Raw genomic sequence first — 16,552 nt, 5'->3', positions numbered from 1 at the left:
AGAAAAGTTGTTTGCCAAACCTATCGAACAAATTAATTTGAGTTTGTAAGAGATCTCACTTTGACAGTCTTGGCGATGAAAACACATTATTTATTACATGTTTATAACACCCAAAACCACAGGTATCACATCGTTTGTACCACAAAAATTAAAAGTAGAATAAAGCAATGGTCCTAGAACAGGTTTTCTTCCACGATCAAACTATGCCCAAGTACATTGCTCCAGTGATATGTCCTCCCAGATCGGCTATTGTAGCAAACCTAACCAGCAGATTAAAAAATAAACATTTTTTTAAAAAAGTGTCATATTGTACTTGGAAACTTTTTTTATGTGTAACAATGTCCTGCTTAAAAAGGACATTGGCATTTGAATGAAAAGTAATGTCTTTTGCCTGTAATGAAGAATTGTGATCTGCTCACATATCGTGGGCTTCCAAAGATAAGTTATTTATTTGTTGTAAATATATTCATTTTAAGTGACCGATAGATTTGAAAGGTGGTGGAGAGATAATGGTTGAAATAAATGGGAGGCATCGTCTGTGTCTCATGTCTAGCAGGGCTTGCAATGCTTCCAATGAAAGCAAGGCCCTGTGCCATTGCACCAGGCAGCCCATGTCGAGCACCACGAGGACAATTTTGGAAACGTTCCAAAATGAGTTAGTGCAGAAAACTCTTTCCATGGACTATATAACAGAATTTAAACAGTGTATATACACAGGTTGCAATACATGGAGGAAAAAAAAACTAAGAAGGCTCCCCCTGCCCTGCCACCTTCTACTCCCTCTCCAAGCCTCAAAAGGTCCCCGTGCTCCCCACCAACAACATTCTCAACCTCCCCCCACAATTCAAACGCCATGCCTTCCTTTTCTGCACCCCATGCTGCTGTGTTTACAATAATACTATCAAGACCTACAAAGGGAAAGAAAAGGCATTTAAATGACCAACCCAGCACCTACAAGATGGAGCAACGTGGTGCGACATCGTGTGTGACCAACACTGTGTTATAATATGTACACACTGACCTTACGTCAGTGTGGAATGTTTGGAGTTGAACGCTCTCACACAGAGTGTTCAACTCATTTCCCATCATAGCAGCCCACCCGCCGGGGGCCTTTCATTAAAGCTTATACAAAGCTTACTTGGGTCGTCTCCTCATTACTTCAAATGGCGACGAGGAACACCCCATAAGGCCCCCGGAGCGGTTCGCGTTCCATGCTCCTGCCTCCGACACCCATCCTGTACCAGTCGCTCCCACAGCATCCTGCGCCGCACCTTTTGTCCTGCCCTCCCCACCCGGCTGCCAGACAAGACACGAGAGAGGCCTTGTTGACTCTCCCCACGGCCTCCGGTGTTCTGCCAGTGAAGGGCGCCGCTCCTCCCTGCTGGGAGTTCAGAGCGACGCACATCCCATAAAATTTGGCCTCAACGGTGCTCCACGCAGCAGAAGAGCTGTCCAGCCATCAGGTCAGAGGTGGGGGGGAGGACATAACTAAGATTTCTGAACTGTCACGCAAACGCACGCATTTTCATACAAACGCACGCATTTTTTTGTTGTTGGTTGTTTGAGCTTTAATTGGATACACCTCATTTGCCATTGAAACTGACACCGCTGCCCTGATTAGAACGTTGTCTCTCTTTCAAAAGCTGCCACTTTGTTGCCATGCTGTGCGCACGTAGCAAGAAGGAATTTCAGGAACTTTCAATCTGCTTCAAGCCTTCATTGCTGCCATTGTGATCCAATTTCAGAACCCGATCTGGACATTCCATTAAAGACTTTCCAGGACCAGCCATCCTACATGTCAGCACATTGTGAGGTCACAGTCCATGCCAAGACCCACTCATTGTACTGATACCTAGAGACTTTGCAGCACAGAATAGTCCCACAAGATTCCATAGGCATCTCATCTCCACCAATAGCTGTGCACAACGTGCCGTGCCCCACCTACGCAGGTTCCCACTGAAGCGCACCACGGCATGCGTCCAGAGGGCTAGCCGGTAGGACACACACGCAGCCACTGATCCATCGCCTGCAAGCCGGAACTATCCCTTGCAGCCCCATTTGATCTCATAGGGCTTCTTCTTCGTGCACCGCCATGCAGAGTGTTCCTCCACCAACCAAGTTTCTTCCGTGTCCTGGCACTCCCACATGTCCCTGGGAACAGTGGATAGATGGCTTTCAGGTTTACCTGAGGGCCATTGGTGGTAACAAATTCAGCGATGACCTCAAAGAGGCGACTCTACTTAACTGTACTGGGGCAGAGGCCCTCAGGATATTCAGGGCGCTTCCTGAGCCGGATGATGCAAGGGGTGACGCCAACGGCAACCGCAAATATGAAAACGCACTGGCTAAACTATCCAAACATTTCGGCAACAAGACAAACGTCGTCATGGAGAGGTACAGATTTTTCTCCAGAAAACAATTGAAAGGTGAAACTGTTGATGCCTTCCTTGCGTCTCTCAGGACGCTCATGTCGACTTGCAACTTCACTGGTGTCGGAAATGAATACCTCAGAGCCCAGCTGGTGCTGAATGTGGCAAATCCACGAATTCAACAGAGACTGTGGCAATCCAAGAACCCATCCTTGGAGGAGGCCACCGAGATCGCCAGGAGCATTGAGTTGGGTGACCGTTGCTTGAAGGAGAGATTCAACCAGGCAGGGACCTCTGAAGTGAGATCCATCGAAGCTAATATAAGCGAACCTGCAATAGCCCTCGTAAGGAAGACATCATCGCATGCCTTGAGGCCCTATCCACCTAGAGGGAGGAACTCGCTATGCTTCAATCAACCTTCTCAACGATGCCAAAAATGTGGTTGGCAGAAACACAGCGATGTTGACAGAAAGTGCCCTGCAGCAGCTGTCGAGTGCTATAGATGCAATCAGATTGGACATTTCGCCAAAGTGTTCAAAAATACAAGAGGCAGGTCGAGTGGCTTTAAGAGGCCATTTGCCAGGCCAACGAGAGGCACTGTGCGAGCTGTCGAAAATACTCAAGAACACGATGAGATGTTAACTGTTAACATAAGGAGCCCACCCATACAAATACTGACCGTCACCTCTTTACAACACTCTAAGGGCCCTTGGGTCAACATACAGATCAACGGAGTGTCACTGCCTGTGATGATGGACACAGGATCCCCATACACAATGGTTGGTGTAGAAACCTTTCTGTCTGAGCTATCTGGTAAAATGAGTGATTTAAAGAACACCACAGTACGAGCTACAGGGTACGGGAAGAGTCCCATTGACATTATTGGCTATACATGGGTACAACTAAAGTTCCGCGACAGAACGACCTACTGCAAGCTTTTCATAGCAAATAAAGGTTCATCCATAGTAGGCTGGGAAGAGCAAGCCGCTCTTTGTGTGAGAATCCATCCCGGCGAGGAGAACCCCATAACGGCTGTTCTGAGCGACGTGAAAAACACCAAAGATACCCTGGCAATACAGTTTCCCAAAGTGTTCTCTAAAAAAATTGGACTCCTGGAGGGGTTTCAGCATAAGATCATTCTCAAGAAAGGGGCCATTCCTATAGCCCACAGAGTCTGTGGAGTCCCCATAGGAACAAAAGAAGCACTCAAGAAAGAACTAATGCGGTTATGTGAGCAGGACATGATTGTAACGCTCACCTGATTCTCGCAGAGGCGCCGGTCTTGACTGGGCAACTACCGTATCTTCAAAGGTGATGTGTAGCACCCGGTTGGCTCTTTGGGCTGGACCTCTGTGCACTGTATGCCTGACTTCAAGAGTAAGATGTCTGCAGATAGAAAATATGGGATTAATGAACTGGGGTTATTGGGGTGTCCCTATCTCTTTCCTTTTTTGCTCTCCTGTAGACCCCCAAAGGTTAACGCTCTCACCTTAGGTAAGTGAATGCCAAGCTCTCCATCTGCCTCGGGGCAGGGTGCTGTAACCAGTTTCTTCACTGGATAGGTAGCGCAGGCCTCTTGACTTCAGAGGACTGCTGTCCGTCGTTTACTGCACGAACGGTAAGTTTCGAGTAATTCTATTGTCTTTAAAGTCTTTAGTAATGATGTCTGTTGTTTTGCAGGGTTCCAGCGATGGCGGATGACGGGCTGAAGTGAGTTGAAGATGGAGTCCGTGTGATGAATAGAAGCGCCTGGAAGCATGTAAGTAAGCGCTTGTTGCCTGCTTCACGATGCGCTCTAACTGTCTTTTATTTTGCAGGTACGAGTTCGGAGCGGCTGCAGGGTGCCGGAATACCCACTGGGTTAGATGTGGAAAGGAGTAATGGCACGTGAGTATTAAAGTTCCCCAATGTCTTTAAACGCACCTTGTTTTGTCTTTCAGATGCAGGATGCAGCGCCGAAGGCCTCCGGAGCGTGCGAAGAGTTGGTAAGCTTTTGTCTTTCAGATGCCGGAATGCTAACCTGTTCTTTCTTGTCTTTATAGGTTTTGCTGAAGACTGGATTCAGGATGGTAAGCCTTTTTCCTTAGGCCCAGGATCCGATGCAGAAGACACGATGAGCGTTCTGCTGCAGAGGATGCAGAATAACGCAAAGCAAGATTCATCCACCGGGTGTGGTTTAAATAGCCTCCTGTAGTGCTTAGGTGTCTCCTTCCACAGCCACGCCTAGGTAAGAAAAGAGTTCCTGCTTTCCAGAAGAGTTCCAGTGTTCTGAATCTAGGGTGTGGCTCCTGCCCCACCCAACAGGAAAAGTAGTTCCAAACAGAAGAGGATCAGAGGCTCAACTGGCAGGCAAGTAAGCAGAATGGTCTGCTGCAGGTAAGTCCACCCAAGCATTATGAGCCCGGCGCTTCCAGCGCTGGGACTGGGCATATTTATGAGCCTGGTGCCACTGGCGCCAGGACTGGGTCCAAAAGGTCCCAATTGGGACTGGTTGGCCCTCGGAACCTGGGTTATGGATCTGCTTCCAAGGGAGTTGGGAAAACCCTGACCTTTTGGAAGCAGAGATCATGACAGTACCCCCCCTCAAGGCCCCTCCCAAACCGGGCTTCTCCGGGGGTTTTGGCTTGTCAGGAAATGTTCGGTGAAATCTTTTGATTAGGCGAGGAGCGTGGACATATTCAGCAGGTTCCCAGGATCTCTCTTGGGGGCCGTAGCCTTTCCAGTCAATTAGGTAAAATAGTTTAGATTTGGAGATCTTGGAGTCCAGAATGCTTTTGACTTCAAACTCGAGTTCTCCATCAACTAGGATGGGTTTTGGAGATTTAGTTAGTCGGGTTTGAGGTTGCACGGGTTTTAATAGAGAGACGTGGAAGACCGGATGTATCTTCATGTGCGGGGGCAAGTCCAACTTGACCGCTACTGGGTTTACTATGGTAGTGATGGAATAGGGACCAAGGTATCTTGGGTTGAATGTGCATGGCCCTTTTAGAGGTAGATATTTGGTGGATAACCAGACTTGGTCCCCTACTTGATATTGAGGGGCTTCCTTCCGATGTTGATCTGCTCCTTTCTTGTATTGTTCTTTAGCCCTTTGAAGGTGAGAAACAGCTTCCTTAAAGGCTTGGGTGATTGTAGAATGCAGGTAGTCTACTGCTGGTGTTTCAAGATCTTGGAGGGGATCCAACTCCGAGGTTCGAGGGTGACTGCCGTACAAAAGAAAAAACGGTGTTTTCCCAGTTCCCGAATGGACAGAGTTATTGTAGGCATATTCGGCTATCCAAAGGATGTCTTTCCAAGTTTTTTCAGTTTGTTGCAGCATGCAGCGTAAATACTGTTCCAGAGTTTGATTGGTCCTCTCGGTTTGTCCGTCGGTCTGAGGGTGGTGGCTGGTCGATAGTCTCACATCAATTTGAGCCGACCGACAGCAACTTTGCCAAAAATGAGAAATAAATTGACTACCTCGATCCGAAATTAGAACCGAAGGAAAACCGTGTAGTCGGATGATGTTTTCGAGAAATTCTCGGGCCAGAGTTGCTGCTGTTGGCAAGCCTTTGAGCGGAATGAAATGCGCCATCTTGGAGAATAAGTCCACGATTACTAGAATCGTATTGTATCCGGAGCATGGAGGTAGATCGGTGATGAAGTCCATAGAAAGCGTATGCCAAGGGCGAGGTGGGATGTCAATAGGGCGTAAGAGGCCTGCTGGTCTTTCCTTTTGACTCTTGTTTTGGGCGCATACTCCACAGGACATTATAAAGTCTCTGATATCTTTTTTCCAAGACTGCCACCAGAAGTAGCGCTTGATTTTTTCTGAGGTCTTGGCCATACCGGGATGACCTTCCATTAAAGAATCGTGATAACAAGAGATTACTTTTTTCTGTAAATCTGTGCTGGGTAGGTATAATCGTTCTTGGAAATACAATAAGTTGTCCTTTACTGCAAAGTCCTTTCCCTGCAGATGCCAATTCTGTATGTCTGCTGGAGTTACAAGTTGCCTGGCTTTATCCTTAACTTCCTCTATGGATTCTGTGGCGATTACACCCAGAATTCTTTGTTCGGGAATGATTGGTACAGGTTTAGGGTTGATCAAGTGTTCTTCCACTCCCATCCGAGAAAGGACATCAGCTTTACCGTTCTTTGTACCAGGTCGATAGGTAATTATGAAGTCAAACTCGGCAAAGAATAATGCCCAACGGAGTTGTCTAGAGGATTGGGCTTTTTCGGTTTTCAAATATTGCAGGTTTTTGTGATCCGTAATCACAGTAACGGTGTGTCGGGCCCCCACCAGATAATGCCGCCAAGCCTTAAAGGCAGACTTGATAGCCAGAAGTTCCTTGTCAGTAATCGTGTAATTGATTTCAGGAGGCGAGAATTTGCGGGACCAAAATGCCACGGGATGCAACTGATTGGTTACCGGGTCCTTTTGTGATAGAACTGCCCCCATGGCAAGGCTTGAAGCATCAGTTTCCACGATGTAGGGGAGTTCGGGGCGAGGGCGTTTTAAGATTGGTGCAGAGATAAATTTAGTCTTCAAATCCTGGAAAGCTTGTTCCGCCTCGGTAGACCATTCAAAACGTTTGTTTTTCTTTAACAAGGCAGTGATGGGCTGGACTATTCGAGAGAATTCGGGGATAAACCTGCGGTAAAAGTTAGCGAAGCCTAACATGCTTTGCACACCTTTTACGGAGGATGGTGATGGCCATTTGAGAACTGCATCGACCTTCTTTGAATCCATACGTACTCCGCCAGGTGATAATATGAATCCCAAGAATTCAACTTCAGTCACGTTGAAAACACATTTTTCCAATTTAGCGAAAAGTTTGTGTTGACGCAATCTTTTGAGGACCATTTTCACGTGTTTCCGATGTTCAGATTCCGATGAAGAATAAACGAGGATGTCGTCAATGTAAACAACAACACACACATCTATGAGCTCTCTGAGGACATCGTTCATAAAATATTGAAAGGCGGCCGGGGCATTGCAAAGTCCGAAGGGCATGACCTGATATTCAAATAGCCCATACTTGGTGCGGAAGGCCGTCTTCCATTCATCGCCCTCTTTTACTCGTACCAAGTGGTAAGCTCCTCTAAGATCCAGCTTTGTATATATGCATGCTTTTCTGACTTGGTCCAGGAGTTCAGGGATCAAAGGTAACGGATATCTATTCTTAACGGTGATCTGGTTCAGGGAGCGATAATCGATACAAGTTCTAAGGTCTCCTTCCTTTTTTGGAACGAAGAACAAAGCTGAAGAAGCAGGGGACTTGGAAGGACGAATAAACCCATTCGCCAGGTATTGATCCAGGTATTGTCGAAGGTGAAGGTTCTCAGGCTCGGTGAGGGCATAAATTCTACTACAAGGAGGAGTAGATCCAGGTATCAGGTCTATCTGGCAGTCATAAGACCTATGAGGAGGTAGAGAGTTAGCCTGATCCTTCCGGAAAACATCTTGGCATTCGGGAGGTAACTGGGGAGTCTCTGAAGAAATTGCTGCCAGTGCAACACCAGGTGGAGGGTGACAAGTAGAGACACATTCTGGAAACTGGACCGTTCTTGCTTGCCAATCGATCAGAGGATTGTGTTTCTCTAACCAAGGTATTCCTAGAATAATCTGAAACTGAGGGGCCTTGATCACATCGAACACGATCTTCTCATGGTGTCCATCTTGACTTACTAGCGTCACCTCTTGAGTGGTATGCGTTACTGGCCCGGAGGCTATCTCCGTACCATCCACTGTAGTGATGACGTCCTTTACAGCCTTGGGACAAAGAGTTAGATTCATCCTCAAAACCATTTCATGATCCACATAATTGCCGATGGCACCGCTGTCGACGTAAGCTTCAATTGCATGTAATCGATCCGGATTATCAGGGCTAATGAGGACCATAGGTATCACGAAATGCGAGGTCACGGAACTGGTTTTCACGCTGGGCAAGAGGACCTCTATTCTTGTCGGGCGAGGTTGTTTCCCTGCTCAGAGTTTGTAACTTTGGTAACTGCAGCTCCTACTGCCTTCTTGGCAGGTTTCACCGGACAGTCTCGAAGAAAGTGCCCTGAGTTTCCGCAATATAGGCATAATTGCAACTGTTTTCTCCTTTCCCGCTCCTTTTGTGTTAGAGGACCTTTCAGACCCCCTATTTGCATGGGTTCCCCGGAGTCTACTCCTTTGGAAGGAGTTGGCAGTTTGGAAAATACTCGAGCATCAAACTTGGAACGATCGGCCTTCCTGTTCTGCAGTCTATGATCTATTTGAACGACCAAGTCTATATAATCCGAACAGTCTTGTGGGGGATTCACTACTTGGGCTAAAACATCTTTGAGCTCTCCACGTAGACCTCTATAAAACAGCGTAATCCTTTTGTCCTCAGGCCATTGAGTTTCCACTATTAGTCTATTGAAAGATGCAATACAAGCCAAAAGGTCTTGATTACCCTGTCGCAACGAAAGAAGCTCATTGTCCAAGGCCTGCCCCTGTGAATGTCTTGCGAACAGTTTTTCCATACTAAGCTGAAAGGCTTGAAAATCATGGAGAACCAGATCATCTTGATTAACTAGAGGGATCGACCAGTCTGCCGCATTGCCACTAAGGTACGAAAGTACAAAAGCTACTTTAGCTTGATCAGTTGGAAAGGCTGCTGGCCGGCATAAGAAGTGCAACCGGCACTGATTGATAAATACTGCAAACCTCTTTGGGTCACTAGAAAATCGTTCGGGCGGAGCCAGAGGTACATTCCCAGGTAGGTTGATCTGCACTGGATTCATAGAGGATGTTGAAGGAAGATTTGCCCCTGATGCGGGTAACGGGGTTTGTCCGGCTTGTGACTGTAGCAATTGTTTAGCAAGACCGTCTGTTCTCTCCTTGGAAATAATTAGTTCCCTTCTTAGAGCATTCGTTTCCTGACGAGCTGCATGCACTTCTGCCCTTAGTTCCCCAAGTAACCGGGCTAGGTGGTCAGTATCCGAGGTTTCCATAGCGCCTGGGCGAGAGTTTTGCGGTAGGCTTTGCGTTCTGTAACGCTCACCTGATTCTCGCAGAGGCGCCGGTCTTGACTGGGCGACTACCGTATCTTCAAAGGTGATGTGTAGCACCCGGTTGGTCTTTGGGCTGGACCTCTGTGCACTGTATGCCTGACTTCAAGAGTAAGATGTCTGCAGATAGAAAATATGGGATTAATGAACTGGGGTTATTGGGGTGTCCCTATCTCTTTCCTTTTTTGCTCTCCTGTAGACCCCCAAAGGTTAACGCTCTCACCTTAGGTAAGTGAATGCCGAGCTCTCCATCTGCCTCAGGGCAGGGTGCTGTAACCAGTTTCTTCACTGGATAAGGGGAGCAGGCCTCTTGACTTCAGAGGACTGCTGTCCGTCGTTTACTGCACGAACGGTAAGTTTCGAGTAAATCTATTGTCTTTAAAGTCTTTAGTAATGATGTCTCTTGTTTTGCAGGGTTTCGGCGATGGCGGATGACGGGCTGAAGTGAGTTGAAGATGGAGTCCGTGTGGTGAATAGAAGCGCCTGGAAGCACGTAAGTAAGCGCTTGTTGCCTGCTTCACGATGCGCTCTAACTGTCTTTTATTTTGCAGGTACGAGTTCGGAGCGGCTGCAGGGTGCCGGAATACCCACTGGGTTAGATGTGGAAAGGAGTAATGGCACGTGAGTATTAAAGTTCCCCAATGTCTTTAAACGCACCTTGTTTTGTCTTTCAGATGCAGGATGCAGCGCCGAAGGCCTCCGGAGCGTGCGAAGAGTTGGTAAGCTTTTGTCTTTCAGATGCCGGAATGCAGTGTGAAGACCTCCGGAGCGCACGAAGAGTAGGTAAGCCTTTGTCTTTCAGATGCCGGAATGCTAACCTGTTCTTTCTTGTCTTTATAGGTGTTGCTGAAGACTGGATTCAGGATGGTAAGCCTTTTTCCTTAGGCCCAGGATCCAATGCAGAAGACACGATGAGCGTTCTGCTGCAGAGGATGCAGAATAACGCAAAGCAAGATTCATCCACCGGGTGTGGTTTAAATAGCCTCCTGTAGTGTTTAGGTGTCTCCTTCCACAGCCACGCCTAGGTAAGAAAAGAGTTCCTGCTTTCCAGAAGAGTTCCAGTGTTCTGAATCTAGGGAGTGGCTCCTGCCCCACCCAACAGGAAAAGTAGTTCCAAACAGAAGAGGATCAGAGGCTCAACTGGCAGGCAAGTAAGCAGCATGGTCTGCTGCAGGTAAGTCCACCCAAGCATTATGAGCCCGGCGCTTCCAGCGCTGGGACTGGGCATATTTATGAGCCTGGTGCCACTGGCGCCAGGACTGGGTCCAAAAGGTCCCAATTGGGACTGGTTGGCCCTCGGAACCTGGGTTATGGATCTGCTTCCAAGGGAGTTGGGAAACCCCTGACCTTTTGGAAGCAGAGATCATGACAATTATACAACCCATTGAGAGCTCAGAATGGCTTGCTCCCATAGTGCTTGTGAAGAAACCGGATAACTCCATAAGAATGTGCGTTGACCTGAGAGACTTAAACAAAAAACATATGGATTGACAGGCACCCCCTCCCAAACATATCTGAGCTGTTAACGACCATGAAGCCAGCAAAGTACTTCAGTACCCTAGATCTTTCATCTGCATATCACCAAATAGACCTGGAAGAGGGTTCCAGAAGCCTCACCTCATTTGTAACTCCTCTAGGAGTATTCAGATTTAAGAGGATGCCTTTTGGTCTCGCATCTGCCGCTGCTGTGTTCCAAAGACTAATGTCACACCTGTTTGGGGGTTTGGGAGGAGTACATTGTTTCCAAGACGATATCCTCATATCGGCTGTATCAGAACAAGAACACGATGCAATACTTACCAGCGTATTAAGAGTGATTGAGAAAAGTGGCCTCACATTAAAATTAAAAAATGCAACATCAAATGCAACAAAGTGTCCTACCTTGGCCACTCCAAAGACTCCAATGGCATCAGTCCCAAGAAAGAACTAATAGATAACATCCTAAGCATTGCTGAACCGATAAACAAAGACCAATTGAGAAGCTTTCTTGGAATGACCGAGTACTATTCAAAATGTGTAGGTAACTATGCCGACAAGACCAAGAACATGAGGAGTATCATGAAGAAGATGAACAAGTTCGACTGGTCCGAAAAATGCAAAACAGAATTTGAGGAAATAAAACACAACATCAATCAAGCACCCGCCTTAGGTATGTTTGACTGCAAGGCAAAAACAATCATATCGGTGGATGCTAGTAAGATCGGTCTAGTTGGGGTCCTGGAGCAAATCCATAGCAAGGGCAAAGTAACTATTGCCTTGGCATCCAGGGTACTAAAAGGAGCAGAATTAAATTATTCCACGATTGAGAGAGAGGCACTGGGAGTAAGATGGATCCTGCAGCATTTTCGGAATCTAATTTGGGGTTTACCCATTACACTCAGAACAGACCATAAACCACTTGTACACATTCTTCAGTCAAAGACACCGCATCTCATATCCCCGAGAATAAGACGGTGGATCCTCGATATTATGCAATACAACATCAACATATGTTACACTCCAGGGACACAAAATCGAGTGGCTGACTGCTTCTCCAGGCTATCGACCAATCAGGACATTGAACCTGAAGATCCAGACCAAGACATAATAGCAACCATAAATCCAGCCATTCCCATCGATGAGTGGAAAAGCAAAACAAACAGTGATCCTGAGCAAAGAGAAATTAGGAAAGCAATAGCAGACGATTGGACAACGCCATCCCAAAGTCTTACAGACTTAATTCCCATCAGGCAAGAAATATACATGGACAAAGAACACATCTACAGAGGTGACAGATTAATCCCACCGATACAGCTCAGAAAAAAGTTGCTAGATCTGGCACAAGAAGGGCACCTTGGGAGAAGTCTAACCAAGAACCGATTAAGGTGCAACTATTGGTGGCCGAACATGTGGAGGGAAGCGGAGGAGTTAGTCAAAAACTGCTCCGCCTGTTCCTCAAGCGACAAGTCCAAAACCACAAGGAAAACACCATTACAGCCAATTGAAAGCCCAAAGAATGTATGGTCTAAAGTGGCCATAGACATCATGGGGCCATTTGAAAATCTAGAAGTGGTCAAAACTATTATAGTCTTAGTAGACTATACATCTAAATGGACAGAGCGGGGTGTAGCAGAGACAAACGTAACCACAAAGAAAATCAAGGAATTCCTAACGGACATATTCAATAGGGAAGGTGATCCCAAAGAACTAGTCTCAGATAATGAATGGGTCACAGTTCCTGTCACTAGAATTCCAGGAGTTCCTCAAAGACAAAGCTATACAACACATCACCACCTCCTTGTACCATCCAATCTCCAATGGCCTCGTAGAGAGAATGAACAGGCTAGTGAAAAGTGTGATTCAATTAGCCATCGTCAACACACTTCCGTGGAAGGAGACACTCAAGGAGGCCTTTTGTGCATACAGGACAACTCCACACTCCACCACCAGTGTTGAACCATTCACAATAATGAGAGGCAGAGTTGCCTGCAATCGACTGAGACCAGCCTGGATCTTTATGGACAATGGAGAGGTGAGATTGGACATGGATCACATTCAGGAACGTGTAAGAGAGAAACAGAGCAAATACAAAACAAACTACGACTCAAAAAACAAAGTAAGAAAGTTGGTAATTCAAGAAGGAGATTTGGTATGTGTTAAAGAACCCAAGAAGATCCTCAAGGGAGAATCCCGCTTTAGATCCCCGCAAAGGGTAATGAGATGCTTTGGCAAATCTGTACTGTTGGAGGATGGAAAGAAGTGGTCCGGCGATGACCTAGTGAAAATAGAGAGACCACAAAAAGCCCAGTACAAGTAAGGACGTACTAACGAGAGAGGTTGTCCAGCCAGAAGACACACATCAACAAGACTGTGATGAGTACAGTGACGTGACCTCTGAACCTACAGTCAGCCTCTCTAAGAGGAACCGGAGAATCATCCGAAATTATAACGATGACTACGTTTATTACTGATGCACTAAGCACTGCAGTCTACTGCCAAGAGGAAACCTCCGATGAGGAAATCTTACAGTTATATTTCTGATGAGAAAGTGTTACAGTTATATTTCATTGTCCTCCTTTCCCTTTTCTCCCCTTCCTTCCTTCCCTTTCTTTCTTCCTTGTAAGGGAGATGTTATAATATGTACACACTGACCTTACGTCAGTGTGGAATGTTTGGAGTTGAACGCTCTCACACAGAGTGTTCAACTCATTTCCCATCATAGCAGCCCAGCCACCGGGGGCCTTTCATTAAAGCTTATACAAAGCTTACTTGGGTCGTCTCCTCATTACTTCACACTGCCAGCTGCCGTCGTGGAACAGTCCCCCGAGTCGAATGAAGTAAGGGAACAATGTCCGTTTTACCCCAAAAGTAAGAGAACGTCGTATCCATTAGTTGCCCACACACGTTGACCTCTGGGAATGGTTTCCTTCGCCTCAACCCCATGGACTGGATGCATATTTTTTAAACCCCTTGGATCAAAGTTTGCCTCAGAGACGATTCAGTGCGCGCGAAAAGAGGGGGATTGGGGAGGAAGAAAAGGCTAATTTTATTCACTTCGAGTTTGTATGGCCAGACTTAAGGTGGGGCTTTAATCAAGAACTGTGCCCCATGATTTGGGATAACATGTGTGGTTACCAATCTTTTCTTAACCGATATGGGAGAACAATAGGTATATCATTAGTTGTAGTCGATCTACACAAAATATACGAAACCCAAGGTTCACAATCAAATGGTAACAAACATGTTTTATCGCCAAGGGTCTCCCCCGCCCCATCAAATGAACACTTTTAGAGCAACGGACAAGAAGTGTTCAAACTGCTGGGTGGCAGCGACACCTACCCCCGAGTGACATCAGCAAGCAACAGGGCTCGTCGCATAGGCGCAATACACAACCTAAAGCCCTGTGCCACTTCTGCGACCTGATGCAACGTAGCACGCACTTGTCAAGCCTTCAACTCTTGTGTTTTCGCCCATACTGCCACCCTGCCTAGCGTGGCACGCTGCCCTTTTAAGAAACCCTTCTGCCTTCGTAGCAGGTAAAACTTCGCACTGCGAGACTCTCGAAGCCGCCTGGTTTGCCCACTCCACTCACCAGCTGATGCCCGAGCCAGCAGATAGAGAAGCGTCAGGCTGAGGAGCACTGCGGCTGTTCTCCGGCTGCCAGACATCCCGGCGTTCGCGCTGGTTGCCGTTGGTCTTGTGCTGACGCTCTCGATACTCCCCCCGCGACGGACACAAGACGCCCCACGCAAACACAGCTCAAGCCGAACTGACAGCCTTCCGCGCACGTGACACCCGCAGAGAAAAAGGGGGCGGGGCCTATGTCATAGCACGTGAAACAAAACGACTAAAAGGAACGCCCAGTGAAAACCCAAGCAGGAGAGACACAGTGAAAAGAAACAATTCCCCCCCCCCCCCCCCCCCCCCCCCGCCTCCACCCCACCCCTAAAAAAAAAAACACAAATCCACGACCGGGGTCTGGTCATCATCATTTTGTTGGATCTTAAAGTGGCATCACCAGAGAACACTGCACCCGCACTTTACGCTGTTAGCGAGGTTCTTCCGGTTATAATGTCTGACTTTAACCAATGAACAGTGAAGAAAGTCTCGGACGTGTTGGAGCTGTCGATTCACCGCCTTTAACTAGAGCCCGAAATGTGAAAAGAGAAGAGGGACACTTAAAAACGCAGAGGTTTATTTGTAGGATGGGAACATCTCTCCGCAAGTCCACCCAGCACAATGATTCCCTCTGGGACCTTTGAACTGCCCCAACTGGCACCCCCAACCACACTAACTACAATAAGAAATGTTTTTCATTTTTGTACATTTATCACAGCTAACATAACGTATGATACGCAAAAAGGCTTGTGGGCTATCCCAGGGAATACTTAGCTGCATATATTTGAGAAAAATTCCAAAAAGTCATACATGCCAACATTTTGCAGCAGCTAAAATGGAGATTTTGACACAGAAAGCGGGAGAGCTGAATTTTTCCATAGGATTGCAGTGGGCGACAATTAAAAAGTAAACAAGCACTGACAAATCCAATGGTTTAAGGTTTTTATTGTTAATTGCATCATAATTATGAGCAAGAATTGACAAATCCAATAGTTGGGGTGTTTATTGTTAATTGCATCATTATAAGCAAGAATGCAGGGGGAAGAACGACTGCTTCAGAAGGCATGGGTGGAATGACAGCATGACATGGTGCAGGTGGGTGAATGATTGCACAGAGGGAGCATGAGAGTGCGGGAAAGGGTCAGGACACCTGGAGAATGAGTGCACATGGGGATAATGAGTGCTCAATCTTAAGAGGAGATATTCTCAAATACCTAATTTGTGCAAGTCCTAAGCATTGAGCATTTAATTGTTGTGCCAAGACATAAAGTAGGTTAGTATGGAAGTAGGTGTGGGCTACTGTTTGTGGAACGTGTTTTACAATGGCCAAACCCCCCCCACCGCACTAACGTGAGTGGGGGTTTAGATTCTATTAAGAGACACAGATGCAAGTATTATGCATTCAACTTCTTTACTTAGTACCAGCAGAAAAGATTGAAAAATGTTAATAAAACACTAGAAACATTTTAAAAACAGTTTTAAATCAAAAGAAAATCGCACAAGACCCCCAAGATAGCAGTCCTGGCATGTCAGCCAATCAGGTTCTTCGCCCTCTATAAAGGCCCATATCACTGGTCCATCATCCTCTTCTGAAGCTGCAAGATGAAAGCAGATACTGAGAACGCACCTCAAACCAGGAGCGCCACCCAGACGGATATGGAATTCCACCAAAACTTTGCCTTCTTCCACCTGCATTCCTGATGTATCACTGCGTGTACTCAAACGACCGCTGGAGGAAGAGAACACAGTATAAATAAGGGAGTGAGAGGAGGAATAATATTCATCTCCATGTCTTTTAATATAATCTAAACCCCCACTCACTTTAGTGTAGGAGGTTAGCCATTCCTAGACAAGACCGGAGGCTTCCTATTATGCAAGTTCAAAGCTCTTGCAACACCACATTAGCTACATGTTGAACCTTTCTATGATAGAAAGACTTAAATGTAGACTCCTTCGACCAGTCAGCCACCCGCAGGGTATCATCCAACCGCCCTGCAAGCAAAGCCGAATTAGAGGCCATAGCTCCCCTAGCAGAATGAGCTCAAAATATGGACATG

General features: G+C 46.7%; 1 protein-coding gene across 1 annotated transcript in view; it reads right to left on the bottom strand.

Annotated features, from left to right (window-relative positions):
- Nucleotides 1-14,624, bottom strand: part of CD164 (CD164 molecule) — a 693,925-nt gene extending 679,301 nt beyond the window's left edge. The window contains exon 1 of the mRNA XM_069606541.1: nt 14,470-14,624. The gene's annotated coding sequence lies outside the window, so the exon portion shown is untranslated. The remainder of the gene's footprint in view (nt 1-14,469) is intronic.
- Between the last annotated feature and the right edge of the window lie 1,928 nt (nt 14,625-16,552).

Source organism: Ambystoma mexicanum, chromosome 4p, assembly GCF_040938575.1.
Source record: "Ambystoma mexicanum isolate Mex_15411 chromosome 4p, UKY_AmexF1_1, whole genome shotgun sequence".
Taxonomy (NCBI): Eukaryota; Metazoa; Chordata; class Amphibia; order Caudata; family Ambystomatidae; genus Ambystoma; species Ambystoma mexicanum.
Note: the sequence above shows the minus strand (reverse complement) of the source record. Positions and strands in the feature narration are given on the sequence as shown.